Below are 25,456 nucleotides of genomic sequence, written 5' to 3' on the forward strand. Positions count from 1 at the left end.
GGTTTTTATGTCCTATTAGAAGAAATGTGGGCTCTCCAAGATTATGAAAAATGCCTCTTGCTTCCTTTGAAGACTGGATGTTTCTGTTGATGTGTAAGCATTCTTGGGACTGTGTTTTGTGTGGTTGAGTGGCCTTCCCTTTGTTCTTTCCTCTGATGATCTGGCTATGCCATTGCTATTGTTGAGACATTTCTCTTTCTACACCGATCACTTTATTCTACACATTTTGATCTACATGGAATTCCCTCCAGCGTTTCAGAAGTTTTGGTGTATCCATGATTTGACGGCCTGTTCAGGAACAAGTTTCACACTGTTTTAATTATTATAGGTTCATCACTCTTTCACTGTCTGGCCCATGGTAAGGCTAGCCTTCATCTTCTTTTCCATAGTTAGCCCAATTATTCTTCAGTGTTTTCCCACAGGAGCTGTAGACTTAGCTTTTGAGTTATTCTGTAAGACTATCCTCTTAGTCTTATTGGAATTGTGGCACATTTACATGGGAATTTAGATTTCTTTTAGTAGCTTTGATCTCATGGACAACTGTTTCTTGAACATCAGATACTTCATCTACTCTGTGTTATTAATTAATTAATTAATTAATTAATTAATTGAAAGTTTAGGGAAGATTTATTGATCTCATAGAGGTGGTTACTCTGAAGCAGACTTCCTGTCATGGCAAGCCTTCTTGTCTTCACATATTTCATTCCATTTCCCTGTTCTTTTGGTCATGTGAAATCATCTTTTAGGGGCTTTTTTGTTTGTTTTTTTGAGATGGATTTCCTTGTGTAGCCCTGCCTGGAACTCACTCTGTAGACCAGCTGGCCTTGAACTCACAGAGATTTGCCTGCCTCTGCCTCCTGAGTGCTGCGATTAAAAGTGTGCACCAAGACTGCCCAGCCTTTTAGGGTCTTTATGATCATGTATTGGGTAATTATCTGTGTGTGCTCTGGGTCCTCAGTGGAAAATCACTTGGGGATATAGTGATTGCACTGTGAAGTGTGCAGGCACGTGGACTGGAACTCTGGTTGGGCCACTGAGTCTCCTGTGGTCTTGCTTAGAGCCTGTGGGCAGGGACAGGCGCCACTATGGCGCTGTCTCCCACCCACTGCGCTCGTTGTCTCCCTGCCTGTTAGCCTTGGATTCTGTGAGAGGCTGAAGCTTCGCAGATTGGTTTCTAGTCCATGTTTGAAGCCCCAGTTTAATTTTTATCTTTTTCAAGTGCGAGAAGAGAAAAATCTCTTTCGAGATGGTAATTCTTCAGATACACACCGGATTCATTAGTTACTCTTTCCTCTCAGCCTCCCTTTGTTCTTGTGTTTGTTTTGTGGTGTTGAGGATGGACTCTGGAGTCTCGCATAGGAGGTAAGCACGAAGTCACTGAACGTATGTCCCCAGCCCCACAGCGTTTAGATTACCACCCGTGTGTCCCCTGGTTCTGACAACTCTCTCTTTCAGCTCTCACTGAAAGTCACCATCACGAGGCATGCTCCTGACTGCCGTGTTCTCCAGGAGGTACTGGGGACAGAAGTGCTCTGGGCCCCTGAGTCCTTCTCATCCTGTTCTGGAGGCCTGTTCTTCACAAGACTCCACCTCCGCCAGCCACCTCAGCAAGCTTTCCTCACCTCCCTGCGGTTCTCAGATTGTAGCTCCAGGTCACCACCATCCAGTGTCAGTTCTGGAGGCTTCCTCATTGAGCACATCCACTCACCATGTGCTCGGGGAGACAGGATTGCTTTAGAACCACACAGACTTGACCTAAAACCATCCTGGAAAACAGAGTCCCCTTTCTGTCTCAGCACCTGGCTGAAGGGTCAGAGGTCAGCACAGTCTGGTGGTATGGGAAGTGTGAGACAGGGAGACATTGTTGGACCTTGCAAGCACCTAGTGTATCGCCGAGATTACTGCCCTGGTTTCCAGCCTTCCTCTTACGTGCTTCTGCTGCAGCTCATGCACCTCCCTCTTGGACAAGTTGGAAAGCTGTGGGCTGGTTGCTATGGGAATTGATGGGTGCAGCTGGCAGAGGGAGAAGGGAAGTTCTTGGAACTGACCCAGAAATCTTCAGGGAGCAAGTTTTATTTGTCTTCTGCCTCTGGCTTCCCTACCTGCTGTTCTTGGATTTGACTGGGGGCAGCCGTTCCTGGAGTCCTTTGAGTCTGGAGGGTTGGGTGGTCCCCACCACAGGACTTCCAGGAGGAGGGGTTCAGAGGGTTGATGTGCCCTGATTATGTTAGCAGTTGGCTTCCAAAGCTTTGCTGAAGTCACATAGCCTGTCTCTCTACCTGTCCAGGAATGTGCCACAGATAGGTGAGGGAGTCCCCAGTGGTTAATCCAGGGTCATGACCTTTCTCCCTTCACCACCACCCACACAAAGACAGGGTATTCTTTTCTCATTCTGGATTTCTGAAATGTCAAGGTGGAAAATGGACATTTTAATAAGTTGATACTCATATTGGACAATGAAATTAAAATATATTTTTATAGAGAATTGAGTGTGGTGGTGCACACCTTTAATCCCATCACCCTCCTGTGTGGGGACCCCAACCATGCAATTCTTTTCATTGCTACTCAGTAACTGTAATTTGCTGCTGTTGTGAATCATAGTGTAAATAATGTTGGAGATAGAGGGTTGCCAAAGGGGTTGCCACCCAGAGTTGAGAACTGCTGCCTCAGAGCCTCTGCTCTTGTAGCCAGTGTGAGAGCATGAAAACATGAAAGGGACATGTGTGGTGAATGGCGAGAGCTACATTAATGAGGTGGTGGTCGCTGAGTGACCTTCCCAAGGACACCCTAGAAGCCAGCTAGAGGAACTCACAGCTGTGGAGGAGGTAGTAGTTTCTCCATTCATAGGCCTGTTATTTGAATGGAATCTTCTAGAGTAAGCAGCACTTTACAAGTCCTTTGTTTTGAGCCTCAGAACTCTAACTTCTCTGGCGTTTATTTGCAGGGAGTCTTGCAGAATGTCTGCCTGGGCTGTGCAGGTGACCTCAGGGGAGGGGCTAACCATAGCGGCTCACTTCACTGAGCCTGAGACTTGTATCATAGAGGAGAGCTGTGAGTGGGGTCAGCCCTGAATGACATGTACTGACTGCTTTGGTGTAAAAATACAAGCCTCACCTGAAAGGGAATAAGACAGAGTTTATTCTGGAGCCAAATGTGAGTGACTGGGGGATACAGATTTAGGTCACCCCAAGCACCATGTTGTGATGTAGTAGGAGTTTCATGTAGTTTTTGTCGTAACAGGACAAAGAGCTATACACCAGGCTCTTTTCATTTATATGGGTGGAAACAGCAGGCTGGCCAGTCTCAGATTCTATCAGATGACACATTCTTAGGCTTTGGGTTGATGGAAGCTAGGGGTCTGTTATTACATTCCAAAAGGGTTTACCTAATAGTCACAGGAATGTTAGGTCAAACACTGGGGTAGTCGAGGCGACTGTCCAGTGGACTAAGAGCCCAAGGTAACTTGGATCTCTATCTCTTCGCAGTTATTTGATCGATTGGTAGTGTGCGTAACAGAGGTGTGGCTTTTTTGTTACTTTCTGGGAATTTATTTACCCTCCTGCTGTGAAATAGATGCAGCTCTTCACAGGTCAGTGACGAGAAAGCTGAGGTTCTGGTGTTTCTGCTCTGCCCAGCTCACCCAACAAGGTCAGGCTTTTGTTACAATTGAGATTGGAGCTCATGGCGTTCATTTGCCCAGAGCCCCAGGCCTTCTGTGGTTAATTATATTGCCTCGCGTTGTTCAGGCCTAACTCTTGTGATAGAATAGAGATGTGTATGATGTGGGCTCAAAAGCTCATGCTCTTTCTGTATGTAGGGCCCACCCTGTGGGAATTCAGCAGAGACACTAGGAAGTGCCCAGAGAGGTGGTCCTTGAATTAGGCACAGTAGGAGAAATGAACGTTGGGATTATGAGCAGTGTTTGGGGGCACTTTGTGACTAGAGACTATGTGAGGAAGGACAGGACTGCCATGTGGAGTGTTCACCCAGTGGCTGCAGAGAAGGCGTGTGCAGGGCACCGAAAGGAATAGGTGAGAAGGTCGGCAGAATTGGACCTTGCCGAAGAATCTGGATCCATGTTCTGTAGGTGTTGAGACACTCTGCCTGGTTTTGGCTCTAGTATCCTTTTGTTTTACAATCTTTAAAAGACACGGACAAAGAAAGTTATGGTTCATGCCAGGTCTATGTAGTTGTGCAGCCTTTAATTACAGTGCATGGGACCCAGAAGCAGGAGAATCTGTGAGTTCAAGGCCAACTTGATCTACAGAGTGAGGGGAAAACAAAGAAAAGGAAACGTAATAGTGAATTAATGTTTCCACTGGGCAGTGGTGGTGTAAATCTTTAATCTCAGCACTCAGGAGTCAGAGGCAAGTGGATCTCTGAGTTGTAGGCAGCCTGTTTTACAGAGTGAGTTCCAGGACAGCCCAGGACTACACAGAGAAACCAAAAGAAAGTTAAGATTCAGCATTAAAAAAAAAAAAAAAAAAATTAGGTTTATCCTCTAGGAAACATCAGTGTACCTGTTTGTTTTATGGGCAAAAATTCTGGTTATGTTATCCTGACTGTAATCTTGTCAGCATGGTGATGACTCAGGACAGCTAGAAACACAGCGTTGTTGGGCATCTATTGGAATCCTGATTTGCATACATAGTCCTGTGTAGTGTTTACTTGTGAGTCTGTTTGAGATCTGAAGTCCACAAAGGGAGTCTTCCTCATGAGACACATGGCTGGTCAGACCATTTAGGTGGGACCCTATGTGGCCTTCTTAGTTCCAGAAAAGAGCCAACTCTGGCCACACTTCCTGGTAACTGACCTCTGTCCTGTATTATTGCCCAGAAAATTCCTAAGGGTCCTGGTCAGACCTTTAGCCATGTAAGGTCTTTATAAAAATACAGCCTTTTGCTTGCTGTTTAGACAGGATTTATGCTACTTTACCAAGGAAATAAAAATAAATAAATAAATCCATTAGCACCTAAGTGAGGAGAATGTTTGTTGACAACTAGTTAGCACTGTTTTTGAACTGTGTTGTCTAGTTGAGCCTGGGAGTGGGATAGTAGAAGGGCACAGACCTAAGGTTGACTGCTGCTGCCACCAGGGTCTCCAGATTCTTGTCATCTTGTTCATCACTGTCTGCTGCGTCTCTGGGGCCTGGGACACAGTGAGTACCAAGCAAGTGCTTTCCAGATGGATGCGTGATGGCCAGGTCTCGGGCATCTCCCCGTTGTCTCCTCGGAGTAGCTGTTGTAGAGGATGGAAAAGCTGGCTCAGCTGCCTCTGGGGATTTAGTCGTCGTCGTGAAGATAGCTTGTTTCAAATGTTAGTCCTCTTGGGTTCCTTTTAGGCCAAACAACCAAATAGAACCGAAGAAACTGAAAACCATCGCATGTCATGGACTGACTTGAGAAATGCAGAGCACGTAGTATAACATTCTCTTCTTATTGCTCTCAAAAGGGTCAGGATCCCAAATTAACATACCTCCGTCTTAGCCAAGATTTCAGTTACTTGACTCAAAGCCCAGAGGATAGATGGAAATCCAAGGAGGTTTGCCAAAGCAAGGAATAGCAATGAGATTTCTTCCCTAGCGGCTTGGAAGTTTTTTAATTCCAGTAATTAATTATGAGAAAGTATTATTTTGTTAACATTTAGTAAAGAGTTTTAATAAGTGGGTACATTTTATATAAATATTAAGTTTTTTTTTTTTTCCTTGACAAGTGGGAACATTTAAAGGAAATGGTCCCTAACGGTTTTCTGGCCCTTGTAGAACCTGCACTTTGGTGATTCTCATGTGCTTTGGACCCAGGGCAGTGGAGCAAAGTCTGTGCTCCCTGCTAGCTGCTGGAAGAGCTAGAAGCTCTTGGTGCTGCTTAAGTCGGGGCCAAGTCTTAGTAGTATGTGAACAGACATGTTGTGCTAGAGTTCTTGAATTAAACTCCCCACATTTGATTTTTAGACTGCTAAGATGCTCCAGTGTCAGTCTGTCTCTCAAATTATAGAGCATTTCACGGTTTTATTTCACTATTTTAAAATTTATTTAAACATCATTACTCCAAACCTTCTATTCCATTTGTGTATTCATAGTCATTCATTCATTTATTCATTCATTCATTCGTTCATTCATTTGTTCATTCATTCACTCACTCTGTGGTGCCAGGGATCACACTCAGGCTGGTACACTTGGTGGCAAGTGTCTTTGCCTGGTGAGCCTTCTTGTCCCCAGTTCCACTTTTGTGAGTAACAGTCTCATGTCCAGTCTGAAGGAGGCGGCTGATAACATACAGACAAGACCGTGGTGTTCTTTCCTTGTAGCCTTTTGTGGTGGTTTTGTATTTTTATAAGGAAGTATTTCTTAGACTAACTATAAAATCTTGAGATTCATGAACTAAATGTCTCCTAAATTTCATCTTTCATGGTTGGCTATAGTTCTTTGCAGTCCTCTTTATGGTGAATATCACTGAAATTGCTTTCAGTTGGAACCCATTTGTCAAGTTGAAGTGGAGGACATTACCCATATTTAGTGAGACAAGTTCCATAGCAAGACACTTGGGGAACAGGAATCTGCTTGTGGGAGTCCTCCCTCAATACCCTGAGTACCCTGAGTACCCTGTAACCTTGTTGCACAGAATAACTTCTTTGTAGAGTGTAGACTCTGGAGAGCCAACGGAACTTGAAATTGAAAAGAAAATGTGGCCATAGTTACAGCAGCCCTTTTCTGAGGAGAAATGTCAGTCAGTAGAGATGACAGCAGAATGCTATGTTCTTTCTTTGGAAACCTGGTTCCATCCTCCTGTTCTAGAACACGGGGGTGTGGATGCCCTGGCTCCTGCAGGAGAGAGCAGGGCTGGAGTTACCCATGTTCACTTTGGGCCGTGAGAGCGCACATGAAATGCAGACCGTAGTTATCAGTTCTGGCCACTCGGTTCTCTTAGAGCCGTCAGAACGAAGTGCAGATGCTTGTTGGGGTGGACTCGGTGGGGTCAGAACCACTTACATTCAGGCTCTCCAAACCTTGGGCTCTAGTTTCTGTCTCTAGTGCACTGGCTGGTGGGTCATGTTCCTGAAAGTGATAGCCATTGCCACCTGTAAGGTACCCAGGGTCTTTAGAGTGGAACTACTGCCCTTCTCAGCTCTCAGTGGACACAAAGACAAATTGATTTACTTTAACGGGGGCCAGGATAAGGTAATTCTCATCAAATTAACATTCATTCGGAGAAAGGCGGTGTGACATTTAGTCCTTTCCTTGGACTGTGGAGCATTTTGAAATCAGAGCAGCCTTAGCAGAAAGAAGCACAAAGTGTCTTGTCTTCTGATTGGTCCTGAGACAGGAGATGGATATCCTCAGAGTTCCCAGCGCCTGGGACTGGCTCCCAGTCATGGTTCCCAGGTCATATTGTCTTTGCTTTTTTCCCCTCATCTTGTGGGGTTAGATGACATTTATTCTTTGCAAATAGTTTGTGCTCTTAATGTGACTGTGAGAACAAGACTGTCCTCTTTCTTGCTTTGGTTTTGGGGAATAGTATTGACATGGGACAGTGGCAAGCCAGGCTCTGGAGGGGACCCCTGCCACTGCCTGGACTGCACCAAGGGACATGGCTGACCCTCTTCTATTCATTGAGTAAACTGGAAACCGAATTAGCTACCTTTAACTTCGTTGTCAGCGGTGAAAGAACCACCAGTCTGTTGCCCTTGTGGCTTCCTGTATTCCTAACTCTGCAGAGATTGTCAGATGCCTGAGGCCTGGGATAGTGTAGGATTACAAGGAACACTCCTCCCCCTTTAGAGACCCAGGAAAGCTCAATGGCTCTGTCTTCAGATAAAGTGATTACTCAGTGAAACTCAATCCTCTTTCTTCCTTGGGGATTTTATTTTGAAACTAAGTAATCCTGATTTAGCCTTGCAGAATTTCAGTGTTCTCAGATGTGATTTGGGAGAGACTGGACCTGCTTTCTCAGATTGGTTACACCGCACACATACCCCCACTGTGTTGTGCTTCCTGGTGTATATGGGCTGCAGGGTGATGTAGGTAGGTGTCTTTCCTTATCACTGTCCTCCACCTTACTTCTTTGAGATGGGGTCTTACCTAACCAGCTGCTTGCTGTTCAGCTTGACAGGCAGGCCAGTGAATTCCTTAGAACCTGATGTTTCCCACTCTGGTACCAGGGTTACTAGTGCATGCCACCATGCCCAGCTTTTTATGTTGGTCCCGGGCATCCCAAGTCAGGTCCTTATGCTCACCCAGAAGCACTTTACCCACTGAAGCATGTCCTCTGTCTGAGGTTACCGATGAAAGGGCCTGTGTGCTATCAGTGTGGTGGCAGTACTGTTAAACATCTCTTAATCACAAAACACTGATTTTTACACTCAAGGTATAAAGATCTCCAACAATTTTTTTTTTAATTATAACAGTTAATTGATAAGATTTTTCTTCTTTGAAATGTTGCTAGAAAACACATCTTCTTTCCCTGTTACTGTAGTCATTGCATCTGACAAAATAAGCAGTGCATGTTTCTACAGAATGCAGCAGACTCACCAGCTGAGAGAGCTTCTTTCCTGGCCTGTTTGTTTTAAAGGGATTTGTTCTTGTGGGCGGCAAGATAAGTAACAGAAGCTAGTTTGTATTTTATTTTTATGTGTAGGGCTGTTTCGCCTGCATGTGTGCATGTATGTGTTAGGCATGCCTGGTGTCTGAGAGGCCAAAAGGGGGCATTGGATCTCCTGGAACCGAAGTTACAGTTACTGCAAACTGCCATGTGGAACCCAGGTCCTCTGGAAGAGCAGCCAGTGCTCTTACCCACTGACTCTTCTCTCCAGTCCTGCAAGCTGCTTTTAACTAACTCGGGGGAGGGGACAAAGAGCTACTGCTCTCCCTGTTGTTTCTATGTTCTCTTACTTTGTGCCTTTCTGTGCATATTTGTGTTTTCTAATAGCAAAGTTGGAATTTCATGGTATTTCTGCTTTTAATGTTTAGTTGCATTTTTTAAAATATTTTCCATCCATTTAAATAGTTTTGGAATGCCATTTCAAATTACTTTGTAATACTACACCTTGCCTTAGACTAATATGTCTGATATGTCATAGATAGAGGTTCTATGTATTTATTTTACATATATATTTAATAGAGATGCTTGATTATTTTCTTAGGATAATTACCTCAAATAAGAGTTACTGGATGAGACCACAGGGATGACTTGTACTTCTTCACATTCACTCTTGATTTACTGGGGTAAAACTGTTGCCTTTTCCGCGTATTCCTTTGAAAAACCATCTCTGAGAGTATACACTGACACTTAGTGAATTAAGTGGACTCTGCAGAAAAAAAGGGAAGGCTTCAGTTCAGAAAGTCTTTTTCTTTTTTCTTTTTTTGGTTTTTCAAGGCAGGGTTTCCCTGTGTAGCTTTGTGCCTTTCCTGGAACTCGCTTGGTAGCCCAGGCTGACCTCGAACTCACAGAGATCCGCCTGGCTCTGCCTCCCGAGTGCTGGGATTAAACGCATGTGCCATGACCGCCCCGCTTTTTTTGTTTGTTTGTTTTTTGAGACAGGGTTTCTCTGTGTAGCTGTGCGCCTTTCCTGGATCTTGCTCTGTAGACCAGGTGGAGAGGTTATCTTACACTGAGTGTTAGTGGCTCAGGATGTGGATTCAGGTCATCCCGAATAACATGTTCCAATGTGAAAACAGTGCCTTAGAGTTCATGTAGCCAGAGGACAAAAGCGAGCCATAAGGGCAGGCACTTTTTCAAATGCATGTGTAGGAACATCAGGTGAGTACGTCTTAGCAAGCAGGGATAGTTAGTTCTATTACAGGCCTCACATGCTACTTAATGGCATGCTCAGCTTTTGGTTTATAGAAGCTAGTAGTCTGTTAGTACCTTCCAAAAGTCTTATGTGATAGTCACAAGGATATTTCGTAAGACAAAGAGTGAATGGTTAAGAGCACCACAAATAGACCAAGATAATTTGACTTTGAATCCGCAACATTCCAACTCTGTACAGTCAGTTCAGACCACTCAGCCTTGTAGAGTCTTTACCATAGGTGTGGCTTTTGTGGGAACTCCAGTTCACAGTGATTATAATGATTACAGCACAGATCTGGTTATAATTTATGTTTGCACATTGCTCATTGTTACCCAGTGAGCTCATTGAAGGAAGTGGTGGTGTTGCTGGTTGAAGTTCAGGCTGGGTGTGGACTATGTTGAATGCCGTCTTCTCCTGGGGTTTGGGGTTGGATCCCAGCTACTCTCTGTGATTATTACCTGGCTCATCAAGGCACCTGCTTACCCTGGACCTCCTGCCTCTCTCCTGCAGGCATCCTCCTCACAGCTAGCCCCCACCTCTGGGGCTAGTGGTGCTTGAACACTGTTCTTTAAACTGTCTTGCTGTAAACCTGGAACCCAGTGTTTCAGATGCCCTCAGATCCATAGAAAAAGTACAGCATGGCTTTTCAAAACTTTTCAAAAACCCTTGCAATTCTCAAATGGGTTGAAGGACTTGATTTGGGGAAATTGAAGGTGTTTTTGCTTTAGGAAGTTCGGTTTTCTTCTTTCTTGAGTGTAGCCAAGGCCCTTCCTGATAGCCTGTATTTAAAATGTAATTGTTAGAGAAAGACAGTGTGAAGGCAGCTGCTTCCCTCAGGTGTGTGGATGGGGGTCAGGCTAAGGCCTGAGGCAGAAGCTCATCGGGTGTTTTCTGGAGTCAGGCCGTGCTGGTTGGTGCCGAGCAGCCGAGTCCTTCCTGTGGCCGGTGTCAGGGACACCGAGCTGCCAGTTCTGATGCTAGTCTCAGTTGTACACAGAACAAGACTGTGAGGAACGATGGAGCGGAAAGCTGAGATCCCTTCCCTGGAGTGCAGTGAGGGTGGGTGGCCAGCTCCACAGCAACCTGGCTCGGGTTTTCTCTGTGAATAAGTGGAGGACTTCACTTTGAGGAAGAGCAAAGCAGCCTGGAACAAAATTCCACCCGTGGAGCTGAAGTCACCATTTCCTCTTTCAATCTGGGATCTGCTGACCAGTTAGTTAGATCATTTACCCTGCAGCAGGCATGCAGTAGTATCTGGAACCCTGTAACTCCTAGAGGGCCATCTTTGGTGAGTCAGACACAGTGCCTTAGATGTTAAAGCCATCACAGATGTGTGCGAAGAGGACCCTAATACAACTTAGAAGAGGAAATGACACAGCACAGGTCTATGTGATCCACCACAGGTTGTTAGATGAGATTGATGGAAGCCATGTGGAGATAAAAGGAAAGACGGCAGGCATTTCAAGAAGCAGGATTGTTCTTTAATCACAACTGAGGAGCTGCAGTCACTCCCCTGAACTGGCCTGGGGTCTTGGGGACTGTAGAGGATGGAAAAGGGGGAACTTTGGAAATGGAAGATTCTACCTGGATTTCTGGAAGTGGTAGATGCCGGTGGCCTTGGTATGTGGGTCTCTTCAGCAGGTACTTCCACAGCTGTTGTTAGTCACCTTGCCTGTAGGAACTTCTCCAGCCACCTGAGGGTTTTAGGTTATTAACCCTTCATCAAAGGCTCATCCAACAGAGAAGACTGCAGACTGTTGAGAACTGTCCTCAGGAGAAGGTGGGCGTGGAGCTGCCCTGCAGAGGAGAAAAGACATTTAACGGGGTGCTGGAGGCCTTCAGTCCTAGGACTTGGGAGGCAGAAGCAGGCAGATCAAGTTCAAGGTCATCCTGGCCTGTCTCTTGAGCCCCAGGCCAGCTGGGATCCAGGAGAATCCCGGAAGAGGAGGGGGAGAGGAAGGGAGGGGAAGGGGGGAGGGGGGCCGAAACCTGTCTGGTTGGGGGAAGGGTTTTTTCTTCTTGGGAATGAATCCTATGCAGATCACCCAGAGAGCACAGGCATGAAAGTGAGTTGGGGAGAAACTTACCGTCAGTAACAACATGGCTCGTCCAAAAACCCCAGTGTTGATGATTGACACTGGACAGAGCACATTTGTGCTTCTCTCTGGTGCCACATGGCTAGCCCCTTATCTGCATTTTTCCTGTGAAGTTTCAGAATCCTGTGAAGAGAGACAGGGCATGCCACAGAGTGCCTCCTTCACACTGTCCTGGAGGCTCTTGCAGGAATCACCCTTGTTCCCTCCCGTATTAATATTTGACAAGACCCACAGAGAGCTTGCTAGATCCTGTCTGGTTACTGTGCAGACCACGAGACCAGACTTCAGCTCCCCATGCTCAGTCCTTGTTTTTATCCTGCACAGGTACTTTTCCGATGGTTGCGGCCTGCTCAGACAATTGCTGCAGTGAGTGTGCAGGAAGTTGATTTCCAGGTAGGAGGGCTCTAGGTGCCTCTGGAGCTTTACCTAGAAGTTGTTCAGTTTGGTTCTCAGCTTCATTTGCCTTTGTGTCGTATTTGATGAAGTGAGTGATGGATGGTCATCCCAAGCAGTTATGTCTGTTCTTTTTCTCATTCCTTAAAGTACTTGGATAGGAAAAGGGAAGAACTGGCTGCTTGTTTAAAACTTTTTTCCTCTGGATTTCCAGTGTTGTTGAACTCCTAATTGGTATGCTTGCTGTTAATACATTTGGTTCCTGCATGTTATGGATTTGGATAGTTCCAAACCGTTATTGAGAACTTTTATGCTCACAGTAATAGCCATAGTGGCCATTATCATTAACGTGTGCCTGGACTTTTCTAAGTGAGGTGCCTATGACTGTTGATCGATAATAGGGCAGATGGTTTCTGCAGCTCACACAGCTTGTAAGTTGCTGAGACAGAATTTGAACTCACATCTGTTTGCCGTTAGAATGCCGAAACTACTGTGCTCAATTGTTTTTTCCTGTTGCACCCCACTTCCTTCCTGTGCAGTGTTAATGGTGCCTCTCCTCTTGTATGGAACAGTTGGATGCCACTTTATTCTAAAGTAACTTTTGGTTGTCACAAGTCCTTCCTGTCTGTCACATTACCTCTTGGCTCGACATCTTAGCTACTCTGGTCACAACTTCATTTGCTGCTGTTGATGGTACTTCGAAGCCATGTGTTTCTTTTCCCCTTTTCCTGCTTAAGGGAAAAGAAATTACCTTATTTTACATGTGGTATCATTTTCTAAGTGGCAGTTCAGTCTATAAACAGCTTCCAGCAGTCCTCCGAGACAGATTAGAGTCTTCTCCTGATCTGTGAAACAGCAGCTCAAGCCTTGTGCAGTCCCACAGCCAGGGACTCGAGGATGCAGCCAATGTGAGGACTAGAAACACACCGAGTGGTTCATCTGTAACAGCTAGTAGTGGGTGTGACACGGGCCAGGGCAGGGCAGCAGTCGAGAGTGCTTGCCCCAGCGTGTGTGTGGCTCTGGGTTGGATAGCCCCCCATCTTGTTGTAAGTTGTTGACATCTGTATATTAAAAATACAGCTCTGTCAGTCACATGTCCTAAATACTAGAGTGGACAGCCGTGTATTATATTCTGGTCTGCCAGCTCTGGTGAGGTAGGGTGGTATGTGTTATGAATTCAACTCAATAACATGTCTAGACAGAACCAAATGTGTAATTATGTAAAATCACAGCTAAGGAATTCTGACTGAACAACTTTAATAATTATTGGCAACTTTGACATTTTCTATTACTTTGTATCCTTACAGTGTTAGCCTATTATTGTAGAAGAGTTATTTTTAGACAAGACAGAATGTCTAAGATGTGTTATGACTCTAGTTTTTAAAGTAAAATGAATCTTTCATCCAAACAACCTTAAGTTTCATGGTTTGGAGAATTGAGTAAATTTGAATAAGACATGTTGCTATCAGCATTAGGGTTGAACAGGCTACTTTGAAACTCACTGAATAGGACATCAGAACTGCCATCCTCAGCAAGTTTCTTCTCAGTGGGACTGACTGGCACTCTGTAAAGACAGCTCAGACGGTGCCAGTCTCTATCTGTCATTTCCTGCCTTCTCATGTAGTCTAGGCTGTCTGCCCTTGCTCTCCAGCCCCCAGCCTTAGAGTGGTCAGCATCTCTTCTTCTGTCCCGCTGTCCCCTCACACAGGCTGTTGGAAGCCAGCAGAGGGAGTAACAGACATTGCATGACTGAAGTTGTGGGTTCCTGAAATGTCATAGATATACATTCTCTTCTCTTGAGATTGAGGTTTTACATGTGTCTCTTCCAGTGGTGCCCTGTATAGTGGATGTGTGTGCCTGTGTGGGTGTCTGTCTCTTTAACAGTGTCATGTGATGACACAATTTTTAATAGGACATCTTTTTCATTCATGGCTACTAGTTTTGTGTCTTGGGAAGCTTATTCCCTTGTCCTGAATATATTCTGTTTTCTCTTATACCCTCTTGGCCTGCAGGCATCCTACAGTATTTCGTTCTGGAAACGTCATGATTTGGGCTTTATTGTTGATGACCCAAACTGACATTTATCACATGCTTTATTGTTGACACTCAGTACAGTAAGAGGTGTTTACATGGCGTTTTGTAAGTGAAGATTTGAAGTACTCCGAGAATTTGGTCCCTTTCTGATGATCAGGGTAAAGATGTGTTAGGTCACAATCTGTATCTAGTCTAGTGCTTTGGTGAAAACCTTTTTCTTTTTCTGAGGGGGAGGGGTAAAGCCTCCCTTACCCAAACAGCATTGCTATTGGAAATCGCGTGACTTTTTGGTAATTTGGTTTTCTCTTCTAATGAAGCCAGTGGTAGGAAGTGCAGGACAAGACTGAAGATGTGGTGTGCATATGTGGTGTCAGGTAGAGAGATGCCTTATTTGTGCATTCTTGTTAGGGTCCATGGATGACCCCACAAAGATCACCACTCACATATGTAATCAGCAAGAGCGTTTATTGCTTGAGAAAAAGTTCCAGCATGCAGAGGTCAGCCATTCAGGCAAAATGGTGATGACCACAAGGGGAGTGTGCAAGCTCCTTTTAAGCACAGCTAGGGGAATTCCAGGGCAGGGGGATGGGACCTTTGGTGGGTTTGAACCTAGCAGCAATGTATCAACAGGGGTTGGTTGGGAGTCGGGGACTTTCCAGCTTCAAAATGGGCAGCTGTCTTTGGTCACCATTAGGTGGTAGGGCACCTTTTGATTGGTTGGCCATAGACTCTGGTTATCCCTGGGAGGGCCAGCTCCACCCAGGAAACTGAAACTGAGGCCTGGTCTTTTGGCATGGCTACTTGGACCTGGTCAGTCCTGCTGTAAGAGGGGATGTCCACTTCACTACTTAGCTGACCTGGAGGAGCTGAGAAACTCAAACCTACTTTAGGAAGTTGAAGTGGGACTGGGCAGGGTGTTGCACACTTGTAATTCCAGCACTTGGTTTGGTAGACTAATGATGAGATCCTGGGTGGGTGTTGGAGGCTGTTGAATTTGAAGAATCAAATTGATGCCATTCTTTAGCCTGGTCTAATTTGATGTTTTTTAATTAACTGTCATAGGGCAGAATGTTACTCTTTGGTTTTAGTTCTGTCAGAGGCATCCGGGCCTCCTAGTGTTTGAGTTTTCTCCCCATGTTTTGGTAACCAACAGGTTAATTGGGGGACCAGAACTCTCCAGCCAGGTTTCTCAAGGCTTCCTGGTGTCCCCATAAGTACTGATAAACGATAAACACTCCATTATCTTGACAATCCAGTCGATTCTGAGGTGCTTTAGGGGAGAAGGGGGAGCCCCACATATGAGTACAAGAATGGATGCCCAAGGTCCTTCCTGTACTACTTGGGTATTGGAAGACAAACGAAACAGGAAGCAAGCAGGGCAGCCCCAGAGTGAGCTCCTGCGTTGTGTGCTGGGCTGTTAGACTTCAAGGGGAAATGCGTTTTTACCCTTGCAGGGAAGGTCATGCTTTGATTTTGGTTGAGCACCATGAATACTCTGGTGACATCTCAGAGTTGGCATTGCCCATGCTGCCCACTGAGCAGTGTCTGAGGAAGTGGCAAGGGTGCTGGGCAGCTCAAGGACCAAACAAAGCAGACTCCTCTCTCAGGAAACATTAGCTTCAGTTGATAACTCTCAGAGAAACTGGGCCAGTTCCCAGGCCACTCCTTATTTGCTGGGATAAGCAGTAGCATTAGTAGAACCTGGTTGAAGGCAGAGGTAATACAATTCACTGTTCTAATTATGTCCTTTTAGCAGGGCTATATTACACTTTGTTTATTTAGAATGGCATTTGTTTTGCTTAGTGTTCACCATTACTTTTGACGAACATGGGTATTTATAGTCTTAGGCATATCGGTCTTCCTTCCTTTTTGGATTTATTTTATTTATCTGTCTATCTGTCTTTCTGTCTGTCTCTCTCTCTCACTGTATCTGTCTGTCTATCTGTCTATGTGGATTGGGGGCTAGTCCTTGGATCCTTTGGAATTAGAATTGTTGGTGCTTGTAAGCTGTTTGATTTGGGTGCTGGGAACTGAGTTTGTGTCCTCTGCAAGAGCACCAAGTACTCTTACACACTGAGCCACCTCTCTGACCTCTGACCAGTTAGTTTATAGTGAACTGTTTTATATTGTTTACAAGAACCAAATTAAGTGTCTTTATTTTATTTTGTTTCTTTAGCTCTCCATGCTGGGGAGTAGAGTCAGGGTTCCGCACATGTGAAGCACTCTCCTGCTGTGCAGTAGTCCTAGACCTCATATTTGATACATCTTGTCTTTTACTGTATTTCTACAGGAACACTTGCTAGACAGTGGTCGCGGTTGTCACATGGAACGAGAGGTTGTTACTCATTGCTGTTTCAGTGCCTCCACTTAGGCCAGCAGTCATCTCTGTTGCTGGTAGAGTCTTTGAGCCAAGGCTGTCTGTCTGTAGGTATCTACAAAATGTACCCCAGGATGTTCTGCATTGGCAAAGTGAGTGTTGACCGCTCTTGTTTGTATAACTGTCAGGTTATTTGAATCAGGCAGTATTAGCTTAGCCATCTGTACATGAATGTGTTCAATAAGGATTTAGGCAGCATTAATCACTTGCTGTTTGTTTGATCAGATGATGGAGTCGACTTTTGTGTGTATAAAATAGCTGAGGTTATTATGTTTAATGTAGAGAGCAGATGCACTGTCTTGTGAAAACAGCATGCAAAGCCCAAATCTCAATAATCTAGAAGCATGGTAGAATACTGTGGTTTTGTGTGCATGTCTGTGATTTTAAAAGAGTGAATTGTGGTTTGCACTGTGTTAGACTTTCTGCAAATGTATGTGATGGCTGCCCTGGCCCTTAGGTTTTCAATTAATCATATAATGTTGAGCAGGGGTGGGGTGTGTGTCCATAAGGCTTTGTGGACAACTGACATTCGCTCTGTGGGTGCAGACCTTGCCCTCACCAGCTTTCCGACCTTGTCAGTTCCTTAACACTGCTGTACTTCATCTTCTGCAAAATTGGTAACGATTGCACAAGCAGTCTGTGCTGGTAAGCTTGTTGAGTGAGCCTCTGGAGGTCAGTGCACAGGAAGTGCTGGGAACAGTGCCTGGCATGTGCGACAGGTGAGTGACACTGAAGCAGGGAGTTGTGAGATGTGTGTCACAGGGATTCTCCTCTAGTCAGTCTGTGACATTTCTAGGGTGACTTTCACAATAAGTGCTCGCTCTTCTAGGCTCTGAGGGCGTGCAGCGATAATGAAAGGCATGGTTTCTATCTGGGAAGCTCGAACCTTTTAAAAACAAGCACCCAAACGGTGTGAACAAAATGAAGGTATTACAGCAGTGTGTCTTCTGCAGTGCCAACATGGAGGATTAAGAAACAAGAAAGGAGTGTTATCCCAGGGACAAAGTGTAACGTCCCACCATGGGCACTTCCAGCTTTGCATCTCTGAGAAGCAGTGTCTTTCTGGAGCTCTGTCTTGTTTTCCTGCCGGGCTGCTGATTGACTTCAGATGAACTCAGCTCTCTTGTCATCTGGAGCTATTCTCTGTTCTTGAAGCCGACTGTCCTGTTCTTGCATCTTCTCTCTCTTGGTCATTTCCCTTCAGTAAGCCTTGTGCACTTGCTGATTCTGAAATGTTCTGGAAAATCCCACCCTTCACCTCCACCTCTCTCACACTTGATCCCTTCCCTCAAGTCCTCTGAGTTACTTCCCAGAACCTGTCCAGCCACACACACCAAAACCAGCCTGACTGTAGCCCTTGGTTGTTTCTCGGGAGTAGGGGTGGGTTCGGTCTGCACACAAGCTTTGTGTAAGCTCTAAGTGCCAATACCATCTCCATTTTCTTGTGCTGGGTTATTACTTAGTGTGAAGTCTTCCTGTCTCCTTTCCAGAGAGCTCTTCCAGCTGAGCAGGGGATCAAGTGGGAAGCCAGCCTAGGCCACATAACCAGACAAAGAAGGCCCCCTCTTATCTGCTCCTTTACCTTCCCTTCCTCTTCCCTCTCTCCATTTCTTGCATTTAAGACGGGTTCAAAGTTGGCCTGAGCTTGGAGTTGCCCTGCCTCAGCAGGGCAGTGGTTCCTGGAAGTCCCTACAGTTTACAACTGGGGCTCAGTAAAGAGGTGTTAGGACATGTGTAGACAGCAGAGCATTTAGATTGACAAGGACTAGCTGCTGTAACATGTACATGTGGCTCCAGGTCATCCTGGGCACATAGAGGACCCTTTCTCACAACCAAACAGTAAGGCAGGCAGTTGATAGCTCCTGGGGTGATGTGTGGTTGTTAACTTTGGGAGCTTCCAAGTGAGGCTGATGTTGCTGAATTTTATGGGGGACCTTTGAGTAGGAAATAACAAACCAGATGGCAGGTGCCAGATGACAGGCCAATGATGAGTTTATTAAGTCCACAGCAAACAGCTTTCTCAGTGAATTTGAGGTTTGACAATTGGAGAAGATTGACTGTTTCATTTTGTCATGGAACATTGTCTGGTACCTCAGCAGCTTTCACACTAGTCCTGAGTTTTCATCTGGCTGTGTAACTCATGAGGACGTTGCAGGAAGCCTTTTGCTGTGTATTCTTCCACAACTCAGAGGAAGACACAGTAATTCAGTTCTTCAGCTGCTTTTGAGAATCTTGTTGGGCTGGGGAGATGGCTTGGGTACGCTTAAGAAGCTTGCTGCTAAGCTCATGAGTCTCTGAGGCCCACAGGGCGGAAGGAGAGGACTGACTGACTCCTGCAAGGCTTATTCTGACCCCCATGTCCACTATGGCCCCTACATGCACGCACACACGCACGCTCCAGATAAATCAATGTAAAAACACCATTTGTAGGCAACAAAAGGTGTGGGCCTGGCTGGTAGCCGCTTGGTGGACTGATTGTGTGTCACTGAGGACTTGTATCAGAGCTCTGAAGCCTAGTGATCTTGAGTCAACGGTAAGAGCTTTCTAGACCTTGTGGTCTACATCCACAATATGAGGCAGTTGTAGTCTGTGTCATGAGGTCATAGTGTGCTTGCTCTCAAGCTGTGGATATTCAGTTTCGAAGGGGCTGCAAAATGATTTCCTAGTCTAATTACATGTGCAAAACTCCCCAGAGGCATAGACATTTTAGGAGATTTCCCCCCCCCCCACTTCCATTCTACAGTGTGAATTAAGGCCTTACTGCTTGCCAGAGACTGCTTTGGGGGTCTGGGGGTGGGACTGTAACTAAAGTAAGGACCGTGCCCTGCAGAGGTCATGGTTGAAAGTGAACAGGCAGGAACATACTGAGGAAGGACAGAAGGAAGTGGCATTGCTGTTACATAGACACAGAATTAGGATCAGGAGCCAGGGACAGCACAGCCATGTGCCCGCGTGGCTGCGGGTGGTGGTGATCACTGTTCTGGTGAACGGAGCCTGTCTAGAGCTGGAGACTGTTCTAGTACGTGTTGGAGATGCTCGTTTTTAACAAACACTTGAGAGTTTTCAGTTACATGGGTGCTGTTTGAAACTTTGGAACTTGATCCGGTTTTCAGATGACTAAATTTAAATAGAAAAGAGAGGAGGGTGGGGACCAGGCCTGGAGTTCAGCCCTGGAGGTTGGATAAAGGAGCCTAGGCAGGATTTGCTGGTTGGAGATGGCTTGCGGTCAGTCTGTGTTAACCACTAATACGTGTCTTTACGTTCCGGGAGTGCCCATGCTAAAGTTTACACACACACACCTAAGTGTTAATAGGTACCTTCTAGACTGGTGACGCCATTTCAGAGTGCCTAGCACTGGAGCCACTCTCTGGGGAGCTACGTGTCATTCGGGACACCCTAAATGCGTAGAGTGCCAGATGCATAGCCTTTGGGCTCAGCTGGGTGAGTGCAGTGTTGACCAAGAGTAAGTTTTGTTTGCTAACAGCCTGTTTTTGTTAGTGCTATTTGTTGTTTATTATTAAAATGATATATAATTTGCTTAAAATTAGTGTTATTTCTTCACAGAAATATGGTAAATGTCAAAAAAACCTCTCAACACAAGTTCTCCAAACATTCCATCAAGATGTGTTTAGTCATGTTGTGCTTGAAAACTTTGTGCTAGATAAACATTGGTAACTATTGTCAGGCTGCTTCTTCCGAGTCTGCATTTGTATGTCACACTCATGGGAACGGGAAATTGGAAGTTCTGGTGGTGTTTTAGGGTGTGGCTTGTGTAAAAACAGCAGGCGGAACAGCCAGAGGACGTGTGGATAAGTAAGCCTGGCCTTTCAGATTAAAAACTTGGTACATGCAGAATCCTAACTTCTGATGAAGTAAATGTCCAAGATGCACCTGAGTTTCGTTCTCACTATGAACTATCCATATTCATTTGTTGAAGTGAGGTTTTTTTTAAATGTGTACTGTATAAAAAATAATCTGGGTATGTACAAAAGCTTTAAAAACATAGCTTTTTTTCCATGCACCACTTCTAAGACTTCATTTTATGCCTGCCTGCCTCCTTCCATTCCTCCCTCCCTTCCTTTCTTCTTCCTTAAGATTAAATCCAACAATGTTTATCACCTTTAAAAATGATTTAAAGTGTATATTTGTGCACCAAGTTCATGCAATGCACATGAAGGCCAGAAGAGGGTGGTAGATCCCTTGGAACTGGAGTTATGAACTGTTGTGAGCTGCTGGGAATTGAATCCAGGTCCTCTGAAAGAGCAGCCAGTGTTCTTACTGCTGAGCCTTCTCTTTGGCCCTGTTTACCACCTTTTAAGAATAATAATTTCATTGAGTCTATGTTAAATAGTACAGAATGGTTAATTGTCACATATACATGTGGGGAATGTCTGTCACACTGAGAAGCATCTGAAGTTTGAAGAACCTTAAATGAACTCACTCTGTAGCCCAGGCTGGCCCTGAATCACAGAGATCCGCCAGCTTCTGCCTCTCAGTGCTGGGATTGAAGGTGTGGGCCATGCCTGGCTGTGACTTTCCAGTTGCCACATGAAATGAAAATTGCTTTTCTAATTACATCTTTGTCTTTGTTAAAGTAATGGGTGTTTGAAAACTTTAAAAAGAGACCTTTGAATTTGATTATTTAGCTTCATAGAATGGCTTACTAAGACAACGAGAATAAAAACAAACCAGATCGCTCTTCTGGCCTTTGCAATTATTTGTAGTTAAATATATAAAGAAAATTACCTTTTAAAATTAAATGTACATATAAAACAAAATATTTGTATCTGTGTTATAAGGATAATTTATAATGTACATATGAAATATTTCTAAATATAGAAGTAAAGTTTTTTTTTTTAATCAAATTCTAACTGAACATTTATAGTGGTTGTTGATGCTCATAATAACCAAGAGAAATGGAGGGAAGTGGAAATGTGCACATTTTAGAAATAGACGGTCTCAGGAAGACTTGCTTGCGCCCAGTTTCTCATTTTCTTGTTCTTTCTGTTCGTGTGTTACTTCCGGACTTTTTCTAGTGAGGTAGGTATGGAAAGAAGACAGCAGGGCTTGCCGCATCGTGCCAGACTATCACAGAGACAGGGCGATAATTGTGGGAGTGCCTTCCTGAAGAAGAGCACTTTGAGGGCGCTGAGGAGTTGGGTTGTGCGGCTGGAGTGATGAAGGGGAAGCAGCTTGAGAGAGAAATCCTGCCCGAGCTGGTTTCAGAATAAGCGCATTTATTGGAGTGAGGAAGAAAATCATAGAGCTTTAACCTGTCGTGAGGCGACCTGGACCAACTCAGGTGCCCCTCACCTCTCAGCAAACCGAGGGCAATCGAGCATGCCTGTTGAAGGGTTAGCCCAGTGCACCATGAGGCACAGTCCACCTGCCTGACTGCTCCTCTGCCAGCCTGAGCATCGCCAGTAACCAACCAGAAGGGCTGACAGATCAGAAGGAAAGGCCACTTCTACTGAACTCAGGCCACGTTTTGTGTCATTAAGTCAAACTCTCCTAGGCCGGCCAGGAGCTGTCTGCTTCTAATATCAGAACTGTACTCGTGGGCCTGTGCCCGAAGACAGGGTTGCAGGTGGAGCACAGCTTCCCTGGCGAGAGTGTGTGAGGGACTGTGCTGTGTGGAGGGACTGTCCTGGGTGGAGGAACTGTCCTGTGTGAGGGACTGTCCTGTGTGAGGGACTGTCCTGTGTGAGGGGACTGTGCTGTGTGAGGGACTGTCCTGCGGTGAGGGGACTGTCCTGTGTGAGGGACTGTGCTGTGTGAGGGACTGTGCTGTGTGAGGGACTGTGCTGTGTGAGGGACTGTGCTGTGTGAGGGACTGTGCTGTGTGAGGGACTGTCCTGTGTGAGGGACTGTCCTGTGTGAGGGACTGTGCTGTGTGAGGGACTGTCCTGTGTGAGGGACTGTCCTGTGTGAGGGACTGTCCTGTGAGGGACTGTCCTGTGTGAGGGACTGTGCTGTGTGAGGGACTGTCCTGTGTGAGGGACTGTCCTGTGTGAGGGACTGTCCTGTGTGAGGGACTGTCCTGTGTGAGGGACTGTGCTGTGTGAGGGACTGTGCTGTGTGAGGGACTGTGCTGTGTGAGGGACTGTGCTGTGTGAGGGACTGTGCTGTGTGAGGGACTGTGCTGTGTGAGGGACTGTGCTGTGCGGAGGGACTCTGATTCCCTGGGTTACTTTTTACCCTCTGCAGCATGCCACCCACCCAGCTCCCCATACAGACTTGAAGATTATGTTAACTAGTTTTAATTAAAACTACAAAGGAGGTCCATGGAGTGAACATAATGTCAATAATGCAAATTCAAATGAGCTGTAAAGATTTGGCAGAGCTGAGCCTTCTCCCAGGATAAGCTTGTATGAACCATGAAGTTAAACCAGAAAGTGAATTCTGACTAAGAATACCGAGTGCTGGGCCTGGAGAAATTGTTCACTGGTTGAAAGCATTTGCTACTCCTGCAGAGGATCTGAGTTCAGTTTCCAAACACGTGGGACAGCTTACAACCACCTGTAACTCAAACTCCAGGGGACCGACACCTTCTTCCAGCTCTGCAGGAACCTGCACGCCCTTACATGCGCGCGCACACACACACACACACACACACACACACACACACACACCCATTTTCCCTCCTTATCTCTTCTTTCCTTTCTTATTCACTCTCTCCTTAAAACGTGGGGAGGAGAGGGATACAGTTCTTTGTGGAGTTTCCACGCAGTTGTCGAGGTCCCCCAGAGTGGCGGGGATGTTGTAGTTATCTGAGACATGCGGACTTGTGGTAGAGTAGTTCACTTTCTCAGTTTTCCTGATTTTTACCCATTAGGATGGGGGCGCAGGCACACTCAGCCTTTGAGGCGCATACTTTAAAAAGCCTTGCCTGCATCCAACAGAACTCTATACAAGTGCCTCTCTCTGGAGAATGGTGTAGCATACAGTTAGGCTTGGCTTGTTGTGTTAGCCACTCACGTGTCCCTGTGCAGTTCTTAAGGTTCCCACCAAGAGTAGCCATTCCTGCTTCAAACGTTTGTGACTGAATTATTGTATGAATTTGTGAGAACAGTGTTATCAAAAAGTTTAGTGTAATCAGCTCCCTGATTCTTGGTGGGAATGCTGGGAAGCAAGATAGCGTCACTTCATTAGGTAGATTTTCCTCAGAATTCAGAAGGAGCCCAATAGCCATTTCAGAAGAGGAGGAAGCAAGGGAGTTCCTCCATGTCCTTAGGTTTGGTATTGGAAACCTCTGGGAAAGAGGACAATGGGAGAAAAATAAAGTTACTCACAGCTGCTCCTTTACAGTAAACACTTTATTAAAAATGCTTTGCAAAGTACCACTGAGTGGGTACTTCCTGCAGGTGCGTGTTGTGCATGTGGGATGTCCTTGAGAGGCCAGAGAGCAGACTGAAGGCAAGCTGTGGACAGCGCCTGTGCTGCCCATTTAGTGGTTGTTACTGGTTTTGCCTGAAAGAACAAAAAGATAATTCAGTAATTGGTACTTTATGGGAGTGCAAGGCTAATAGTATTTTGGCAGACTGCAGAGATGTGTCTTAGGAACCAATTTTACCAGTGTTTTGAGCCTTGTGGGGGATTGTAGAAATGGGAGTTGGTTTCTGTCCCATGCATGAGTGTGGCTTCCTGTTTATTGTGTTTATGCATGCATGCATGAGCATGTATGCTCTTATGCGGGTTGGAGATGTCTTGTGTGTCACAGCTAACACATGGAGGTTATAGGGCAAGTATGTGGAGATGGCTCTCTCACTCCACCTTTACCTAGGTCTGGCCCATTGGAGGACTTTTGAAAACAAATCTTGAGTGCTCTGGTGTGTGTGTGTGTGTGTGTGTGTGTGTGTGTGTGTGTGTGTGTGTATGATTTGCAAGTATTTTTCTAGTATTATTAATTTTTGCATACTCTTTTTTTGGGGGTGGGGTTTGGTTTTTTGAGACAGATTTACAGAGGTCCATTTGCCTCTATTTCCCAAAAGCTGGGATTAAAGACATGTTTATATTTTATATTTATAATTATAAAAATATAGCCACTCTCATATATATATGTATATAAATATGTTTTTCGAGACAGGGTTTCTTTTGTGTAGCTTTGTGCCTTTCCTGGAACTCACTTGGTAGCCCAGGCTGGCCTCGAACTCACAGAGATCCACCTGCCTCTGCCTCTCGAGCGCTGGGATTAAACACATGTGCCACCACCGCCTGGCTCAGCAATATTTGTATTCACTCTTTTTCCTAAGATTTATTTATTTATTTATTATGTTTACAGTGTTCTGTCTGCATGTATGGCTGCAGGCCAGAAGAGGGCACCAGATCTCGTTATAGAGATGGTTGTGAGCCACCATGTGGTTGCTGGGAACTGAACTCAGGACCCCTGAGCCGTTAACTCTCCAGTCCCTATTTTTGCATACCTTAATAGTGTCTTTTGAGAACACAGACTTTGAATTTTGAAGAAGTATGATTTATGTTTTGGGAATAAATGTCCAGAGAATTCTTTGGGTTATTATAACAAAGTTATGAAATTTTGCCTTTATATTTTCTTAAGGAACTTTTATAGTTTTACAGCTTACAATATGGTGTATATAATGACTTATTTGGGTTTTAATACCGACATAAGATGATGTTTTCTTTTTCATGAGTCATTGTCTGATGAGTATTTCACCATTTATTGAAGAGATGGTTATTCTCTTGGGCTGCCTTTGAATCTGTGTGTTATTTTCTTGTTGTTGGTACTGTGATAACACACCTGAGGAAA

At 45.2% G+C, this 25,456-nt stretch overlaps 1 protein-coding gene and 1 pseudogene across 7 annotated transcripts in view; one reads left to right on the forward strand and one right to left on the reverse strand.

Moving 5' to 3' along the window:
* The window catches only part of Sipa1l1 (signal induced proliferation associated 1 like 1), a 293,066-nt gene that overhangs the window by 82,301 nt on the left and 185,309 nt on the right, over positions 1 to 25,456 (forward strand). The window contains exon 4 of one of the 7 annotated variants that reach the window (XM_036205565.1): positions 12,210 to 12,278. The exons of the other annotated variants lie outside the window; for them this stretch is intronic. The gene's annotated coding sequence lies outside the window, so the exon portion shown is untranslated. The remainder of the gene's footprint in view (positions 1 to 12,209; positions 12,279 to 25,456) is intronic. 7 annotated transcript variants of the gene reach the window in all.
* Positions 1 to 25,456, reverse strand: part of LOC118595268 — a 129,394-nt pseudogene that overhangs the window by 81,397 nt on the left and 22,541 nt on the right.

The sequence above is a fragment of the Onychomys torridus genome, chromosome 14 (genome assembly GCF_903995425.1).
Source record: "Onychomys torridus chromosome 14, mOncTor1.1, whole genome shotgun sequence".
In the NCBI taxonomy this organism is placed as follows: Eukaryota; Metazoa; Chordata; class Mammalia; order Rodentia; family Cricetidae; genus Onychomys; species Onychomys torridus.